The sequence below is a fragment of the Arachis hypogaea genome, chromosome 19 (assembly GCF_003086295.3).
Source record: "Arachis hypogaea cultivar Tifrunner chromosome 19, arahy.Tifrunner.gnm2.J5K5, whole genome shotgun sequence".
Lineage (NCBI taxonomy): Eukaryota > Viridiplantae > Streptophyta > Magnoliopsida > Fabales > Fabaceae > Arachis > Arachis hypogaea.
Genome location: NC_092054.1, coordinates 71,075,556 through 71,084,288, shown reverse-complemented (window position 1 = coordinate 71,084,288; position 8,733 = coordinate 71,075,556). Strand labels below are relative to the sequence as shown.

At 36.1% G+C, this 8,733-nt stretch overlaps 1 non-coding gene across 1 annotated transcript; it reads right to left on the bottom strand.

The window, feature by feature from the left end:
* Positions 1-7,638: 7,638 nt before the first annotated feature.
* On the bottom strand, positions 7,639-7,746 carry LOC112780595 (small nucleolar RNA R71). Its single transcript, XR_003191420.1, has one exon. It is a non-coding gene; the product is annotated as a small nucleolar RNA R71 (small nucleolar RNA).
* Between the last annotated feature and the right edge of the window lie 987 nt (positions 7,747-8,733).

Below are 8,733 nucleotides of genomic sequence, written 5' to 3'. Positions count from 1 at the left end.
GATTAGTATATATAGGAGAAGATCAACCATGTTTAAAAAAAGGACTCTCCAGCATATCATATTTTTGAAAACTATTATGTACAGTAGGAGTCACTAACTTCCTAAGGTTAAGGTTAGGAGCTCTGCTGATTTTTATGGATTAATAAAAGTACTATTGTTCTATTCAATTTGTGCGTGACTCTATCATAAGATGTATCTTTATCCTTCAACCTTATGAATGGGATGATCTGTGACACTCATCCTCATTCTACATGGCTTCAGTGTGAGTCCTTAACCAGAGATCACTAAACCACAAGCTTGATTATACATCTCTTAGACGGCTAATCCACAACTTCATTGGGGACTTCTCGAGACATCAGTTTAGCCGAGGTTTGGGGAGATTAGGGTCTTTGTGGTAGAGGGTAGAACCAAAGGTGCAACATTCTCTAATCCAAAAGATTTGACCTTGTCTGTGGCATTTTGAGTAGGATCATCAAGGGGATGAACTACAGGAGCTTCACCCTCATTCAGATTAGGCGCACACTAACCCTGGCATTCAGCCGAGAGAGGAAGATTGGTGGCCATTAAACCGGCGTTGATCACTTACAGCCTGCCATGGAAAGAATCACTCACAGTTGAAGAAGACAGTAGGAAAGTTTGATCTAGAAGAATGAGAAGCAGCTGGCACTCAAATTAAGTAATTTCATCCCTATTCCTGTTTTATGCGTTTATCTCAACAAACTATCTTTTCTAATCGCCTGACTAAGATCTACAAGGTGTCCATAACTTGATTCAAAACAACAATCTCCGTGGGATCAACCCTGACTCACCTCAGGTATTACTTGGACGACCCACTGCACTTGTTGGTTCAGTTGTGCAAGTTCTTATTTCGCGCATTAAGTTTTTGGCGCCGTTGCTAGGGATTGTTCAGATTTAACAAACAACCGGATTATGTTGTTGCTTAAATTAGGTACTTTTTAATTTTGTTTGAGTCTTTTATTTTCTTTTTCGAAAAAAAATAAAAAAAATTTTCAAAACCTTTTCTTTTCTTTTTGATCTTTATCTTTTTTGTTTGAGTCTTTGTTCTTGTTCTTGTTAAATTTCGAACTTTATTGCTTTCTTTTTCAAAAAAAAATTCAAAATTAGTGTCTTTTGTTTGAGTCTAGTGTCAATTCTTAAGTTTGGTGTCCTTTGTCTATTCTTTGTTTCTTCAAAATTTTCGAAAATTATCATTGTGTTCTTTCTTGGTATTCAAGTTGTTCTTGTTTCTTTTCTTGTTTTTATCTTAAAATTTTTAAGTTTGGTGTCCTTTGGTGTTTTTCTTTTTAAATTTTCGAAAACCAAGTGTTTTTGATCTAAAAATTTTAATTTTGGTGTCTTTTGGTTGTTTTTCTCTTTCTTCATTAATTCAAAAAATTTAAAAAATATCTTTTCTATCTTTTTACCTTAATTTTCAAAAATTTCAAAAATATTTCAAATTTTAATTTCAAAATCATTATCTTATCTTATTCTAGTTTCAAATTTCAAATTTCAAATCTTATATTTTTAAAATCTTTTTAAATCTTTTATTTTAATTGTGATTCTATCTTATCTTATCTTTCTTTTAAAATTTAAAATTCGGATCTTTTTCAAATCTTTATCTTATCTTGTTTCTAATTCAAAATTCAAAATTTAATATTCCATTTTCAAAATATTATCTTATCTTAATTCAAAATTCAAAATTCAAAATCAAATCTTTTCAAATCTTTATCTTTTCTTGTTTCCAATTCAAAATTAAAATTTCAAATTTCAAATTTCAAATCTTATATTATTTTCAAATCTTTCTTAATTAGTTACTTTTTTCTCCTTCTTTTTCGAAAAGTTCCCTTCTATTTCTCTCTCTTCTTTTTCGAAATTCAACATTCAATTTTCAAGTCTTTTTAATTAATCTTTTATTTTCAAATTTAATTAATAAATAAAAATGAAAACAAAAAGAATTTAATTCTAGTTTCCCTTTAATTCCTTACCCTACCTTTCTTGGGGTCCTACATGGTTCTCAGTCCTGTCTTCTATGGGAGAAGTATTAGTATTCCTCCCATTGGAGCAAGTAATTTTGAGCTCAATCCTCAGCTCATTATTCTAATGCAGCAAAACTGCCAGTACTCTGGACTTCCACAGGAAGAACCTACTGAGTTCTTGGCAAACTTCTTACAAATTGCTGACACAGTACACACTGAGGGAGTAGATTAGGATGTTTACAGACTGCTACTCTTTTCCTTTGCTGTAAGAGATCAAGCAAAGAAGTGGTTAGATAACCAAACCAAATATAACTTGAAAACATGGAAGCAGCTAGTCCCCCAAGGAAGTTGACCCAATTAAGGCTGGATATCCAAGCTTCAAGCAAGAGGACATTGAATCTCTTCATGATGCCTGGGGGAGGTATAGGAGAATGCTACGAAAATGTCCCACTGAAATATTTTTAAAATGGGTGCAGTTAGACATCTTCTATTATGGCCTCACAAACACGGCTAGGATGTCTCTAGACCACTCTGTTGGGGGCTCTATACATATGAGGAAAATAATTGAAGAGGCTCATAAACTTATTGAGACAGTTGCCATGAACCAGCATCTGTACTCAGGTGATGAGACTTCCATAAGAGGAGAGGTTAAGGTAGTATCTGTTGAATCTAATCCTCTAAAAAAAGATGGCCCATTGACTTAGTAGCTACACGCCCTTGCATAGCAGCTGCTGGACTTGCAAAAGGATCTACCAGAAACTCAGACTTCTGACAAGAATGTAGAAGCCCAACTGAGTCAAACAAGGCAATAATTATCCAAGCAGATAAAAGATGAATGTCAAGCAATCCAACTCAGGAGTGGAAAAATATTGAACATTCAACCTTAGAGCAACAGGAGATCAGAAGAAGAAAAGCTGACAGAGGATAATAGGAATACTATTCAAGACACCTCTGAGGATGTTCAACGCCAAGAAGGGGTGCTCACTCCTGGCATTGAATGCCCAAAGGGGGGCAATACACCTGGCGTTCAACGCTAGGAAGGGAGCAGCAAGGGTGTTGAACACCCACCTAGGAATGGTCAGACACATGCAAGTGCTGATAAGACCCTTCCTAAGCAAGCTACTAACCCCTCTTCCAATTATTTAGGCATCCAACCTACATCAACCAAGGTTGACGAGTATAGGGCTAAGATGTCATATCCTTAGAAGCTCCGCCAAGCGGAAAAGTATAAATAGTTTGCCCGCTTTGCGGATTATCTCAAGACACTTGAGATCAAGATCCCTTTTGCAGAGACTTTTGAGCAGATACCTTCTTATGCTAAGTTCATGAAAGACATCTTAAGTCATAAGAAGGATTGGAGAGAGGCAGAAACACTCTTCCTCACTAAAGAGTGTAGTGCAGTAATCCAAAAAAGCTTACCAGAGAAACTTAAATATCCTGGGAGCTTTATGATACCCTGTACCTTAGGGGATACCTGCAGAAAGATAGCCTTGTGTGACCTTGGAGAAAGTATTAACTTATATCTGCATCACTAATAAAGAGACTCTGTTTTAACTCACGAAGCTAAACCTACCTGCATATGTCTTTAACTAGCTAATGGAAAATGGCTCTGTTAAGATTCCATCAGGCGTGATCGAGGACATGATTGTTTGGGTGGGACCCTTTGCCTTCCGTACAGACTTTGTGGAGCTGGAAATGAAAGAGCACAAGACTGCAACCCTCATTCTAGGAAGACCCTTCCTAGCTACAAGACAGACCCTCATTGATGTTCAGAAAGGGGAAGTAACCTGAGAGTCAATGAAGATGAGTTCGTACTAAATGCTGTCAAAGCCATGTAGCATCCAAACACACCAGAGGAGTGTATACGTATTGATATCATTGATTCCCTGGTGGAAGAAGTGAATATGGCTGAGGGGTTTGAAGAAGAGCTGAATGACATATTTTGCCTGAGTTAGAGGAGTCAGAGGAGATAAAGGAGCCTCTGAAAACCCCTAAGGAGGAGGACAAGCCTCCCAAACTCGAGCTCAAACCACTACCATCCTCCTTGAAATATGTATTTCTCGGAGATGGAGATACTTATCCTGTGATTATAAGCTCTGCCTTAGAGCCACAAAAAGAAAAAGCACTAATCCAAGTGCTAAAGACATACAAGACAACTTTTGGGTGGACAACAAGTGACCTTACGGCATTAGCCCAAACCGATGCATGCACAAGATCCTGCTGGAGGATGACGCCAAACCAATGGTACAACCACAAAGGTGACTGAATCTAGCCATGAAGGAAGTGGTGCAACAGGAAGTCACAAAATTATGGGAGGCCGGGATTATTTATCCCATTTCTGACAGCCTGATGAGCGGATAATTTATACGCTTTTTGGCATTGTTTTTACATAGTTTTTGGTATGATTTAGTTAGTTTTTAGTATATTTTTATTAGTTTTTAAATAAAATTCACATTTCTGGACTTTACTATGAGTTTGTGTGTTTTTCTATGATTTCAGATAATTTCTGGCTGAAATTGAGGGACTTGAGCAAAAATCAGATTCAGAGGTTGAAGAAGGACTGCAGATGCTGTTGGATTCTGACCTCCCTGCACTCAAAGTGGATTTTCTGGAGCTACAGGAGCCCAAACGGTGCGCTCTTAATTGCGTTGGAACGTAGACATTCAGGGCTTTCCAGAAATATATAATAGTTCATACTTTGCCCGAGTATAGACGACGCAAACTGGCGTTCAACGCCAGCTCTCTGCCCTATTCTAGAGTTAAACGCCAGAAACAAGTTACAAACTGGCGTTCAATTCCAAGGAAGACCTCTACATGTGAAAGCTTCAATGCTTAGCCCAAGCACACACTAAGTGGGCCCAGAATTGAATTTCTGCATCATTCACTTAATTCTGTAACCCTAGTAAGCAGTTTAGTATAAGTAGGACTTTTTACTATTGTACTTGGGGTCTTTTTCCCTATTTTTGAATTCATATGCCATTTGGGGAGGCTGGCCATTTGGCCATGCCTGGACCTTGTTCTTATGTATTTTCAACGGTAGAGTTTCTACACACCATAGATTAAGGTGTGGAGCTCTGCTGTTCCTCATGAATTAAGTACTATTTTTTTCTATTCAATTCAAGCCTATTTCTTCTCTAAGATATTCATTCGCACACAAGAACATGATGAATGTGATGATTATGTGACACTCATTACCATTCTCACTTATGAACGCGTGCTTGACAAACACTTCCGTTCTATATGTAAATAAGCTTGAATGCATATCTCTTAGCCTCTTGATCTACGATCAGAGTCTTCGTGGTATAGGCTAGAATTATTGGCGGCCATTCTTGAGATCCGGAAGGGATGGCTATGACGAGCTTCAAACTCGCGAGTGCTGGGCGTAGCGACAGACGCAAAAGGATTACTAAATCCTATTCCAGCATGATCGTGAACCGACAGATGATTAGCCGTGCGGTGACAGCGCATTTTGGACCATTTTCACTGAAAGGACGGGATGTAGCCATTGACAACGGTGATGCCCTACATAAAGCTTGCCATGGAAAGGAGTATGAAGGATTGGATGAAGACAGTAGGAAAGCAGAGGTTCAAGAGGAACAAAAGCATCTTTATACGCTTATCTGAAATTCTCACCAATGAATTACACAAGTATCTCTATCCTATTTATATTTTAATTATATTTTAATTATCAATTCACTATAACCATTTGAATCTGCCTGACTGAGATTTACAAGGTGACCATACCTTGCTTCAAGCCGACAATCTTCGTGGGATCGACCCTTACTCACGTAAGGTTTATTACTTGGATGACCCAGTGCACTTGCTGGTTAGTTGAGCGAAGTTGTGACAAAGAACTAAGATTATGAACTTGCTTATTAAGTTTTTAGCGCCGTTACCAAGGAATGAACGATCATGATTTCGCCACACCAAGTTTTTGGCGCCATTGCTGGGGATTGTTCGAGTTTGGACAGCTAACGGTTCATCTTGTTGCTCAGATTAGGTAATTATATTTTAATTTTAAGCTTTTTGTTTTTATTATTTTTAATTTTCGAAAAATTTTCAAAAAAAAATTTAAAATAAATTATTCTATGGCTTCAGAATTTTTAAGAATGAATTCTAGAGTTTCATGATGATTTATTGAAGTCTGGCTGGCCTTGAAGCCATGTCTAATTCTCTTGGACCGAGGTTTCAACTTATCATCACAAAGAGTCCTTGGACTCCCATCGTATCAGCTGTTGTATGCTAAAGCTTGGCTGGCCATTAGCCATGTCTAGCGTTTTGGACCGGAGCTTTCACTGAAAGCTTGGCTGGCTAGTAAGCCATGTCTAATTCCTGTACCGGAGCTTTAGACTAACATTGCATGATTCCTGGAATTCTCATTAGAAATTTTGAAATCCTTATTTTTCTTTTTCAAATTAATTTTCGAAAAAAATATAAAAAAAAAAGTTTAACAAAATCATAAAAACCAAAAATTTTTATGTTTCTTGTTTGATTTTAGTGTCAATTTTTAAGTTTGGTGTCAATTGCATTCTTTTATTTTTCTAAAAAAAAATTTTTGAAGAACACATGCATTGAGTTTCTTTCTTGTTCTTCATGATCTTCAAGTTGTTCTTGACATGTCTTCTTGTTTGATCTTCATATTTTCTTGTTTTTTGTCTTTTCTTGTTTTTCATATGCATTTTCAATTTGTTAGTGTCTAAAGTTTAAAAATTTCTATGTTTGGTGTCTTGCATGTTTTTCTTTTCTTAAAAATTTTCAAAAATAAGTTCTGGGTGTTCATCTTGACATTCAAAGTGTTCTTGCATGCATCATGTGTTTTGATCTTGAATTCTCATGTTTTGAGTCTTTTTATTGTTTTTCTCTTTCATCATTAAAAATTCAAAAATAAAAAAAAATTATCTTTCCCTTTTTCTTCTCATAAAATTCGAAAATTTGAGTTGACTTTTTCAAAAATTTTTAAATTTAGTAGTTTCCTATGAGTCAAATCAAATTTTCAATTTAAAAATTCTATCTTTTTCAAATCTTTTTCAAAAATCAAATCTTTTTCATTTTTTCTTTTATATTTTTGAAAATTTTAAATTTTGATTTTCAAAATCTTTTTCTTATTTTCATTTCATATTTTCGAAATTAATGCTAACAATTAATGTGATTGATTCAAAAATTTCAAGTTTGTTACTTGCCTAGTAAGAAAGGTTCAATCTTTAAATTTTTAAATCATATCTTTTTGTTTCTTGTTAGTCAAGTAATCAACTTTAATTTTCAAAATCAAATCTTTTTAAATTTATTTTTCAAATCCTTTTCAAAATAAGTTTCAATCACATCTTTTTCAAAATCAATTTTAAAATCTCTTCTTACTTTTTCTCTAACTTCTTATCTTTTCAAAAATTGATTCTCAAATCTTTTTCAATTAACTACTTGACTTTTTGTTTGATTTTAAAAGTTTACAATTTCAATCATATCTTTTTCAAAACTACCTAACTAATTCTCTCTCTAATTTTCGAAAATCTGACAGAAATTTTCGAAAAAAGAAGGAGACATGGCCGAAAATAATAACAATGCAAGGAAGATGCTTGGTGACTTTACTGTACCCAATTCCAACTTACATGGAAGAAGCATCTCAATCCCTGCAATTGGAGCAAATAATTTTGAGCTAAAGCCTAGCAAGCTTAGAGTGGATATTCAAACCTTCAAACAGAAAGAAGGTGAATCCCTCTATGAAGGTTGGGAGAGATACAAGCAACTGACCAAAAAGTGTCCTTCTGACATGCTTTCAGAATGGACCATCCTAGATATATTCTATGATGGTCTGTCTGAATTATCAAAGATATCATTGGACCATTCTGCAGGTGGATCCATTCACCTAAAGAAAACGCCTGCAGAAGCTCAGGAACTCATTGACATGGTTGCAAATAACCAGTTCATGTACACTTCTGAAAGGAATCCTGTGAGTAATGGGACGCCTCAGAGGAAGGGAGTTTTTGAAATTGATACTCTGAATGCCATATTGGCTCAGAATAAAATATTGACTCAGCAAGTCAACATGATTTCTCAGAGTCTGAATGGATTGCAAGCTGCATCAAACAGTACTCAAGAGGCATCTTCTGAAGAAGAAGCTTATGATCTTGAGAACCCTGCAATAGCAGAGGTGAACTACATGGGTGAACCCTATGGAAACATCTATAATCCCTCATGGAGAAATCATCGAAATTTCTCATGGAAGGATCAACAAAAGCCTCAACAAGGCTTTAATAATGGTGGAAAAAATAGGTTTAGCAATAGCAAGCCTTTTCCATCATCCACTCAGCAACAGATAGAGAATTCTGAGCAGAATCCATCTAGCGTAGCAAATATAGTCTCTGATCTATCTAAGGCCACTCTAAGTTTCATGAATGAAACAAGGTCCTCCATTAGAAATTTGGAGGCACAAGTGGGCCGGCTGAGTAAAAGAGTCACTAAAACTCTTCCTAGTACTCTCCCAAGCAATACAGAAGAGAATCCAAAAAGAGAGTGCAAGGCCATTACCTTCCTTGGTGTGGCCGAACCCAGAAAGGAGGAAGAGGACGTGAATCCTAGTGAGGAAGACCTCCTGGGATGCTCAGTGACCAATAAGGAGTTTTCCTTTGAGGAACCAAAGGAATTTTAGGCTCATCTAGAGACCATAGATATTCCATTGAACCTCCTCTTACCATTCATGAGCTCTGATGACTATTCATCTTCTGAAGAAGATGAAGACATTGCTGAAGAGCAAGTTGCTCAA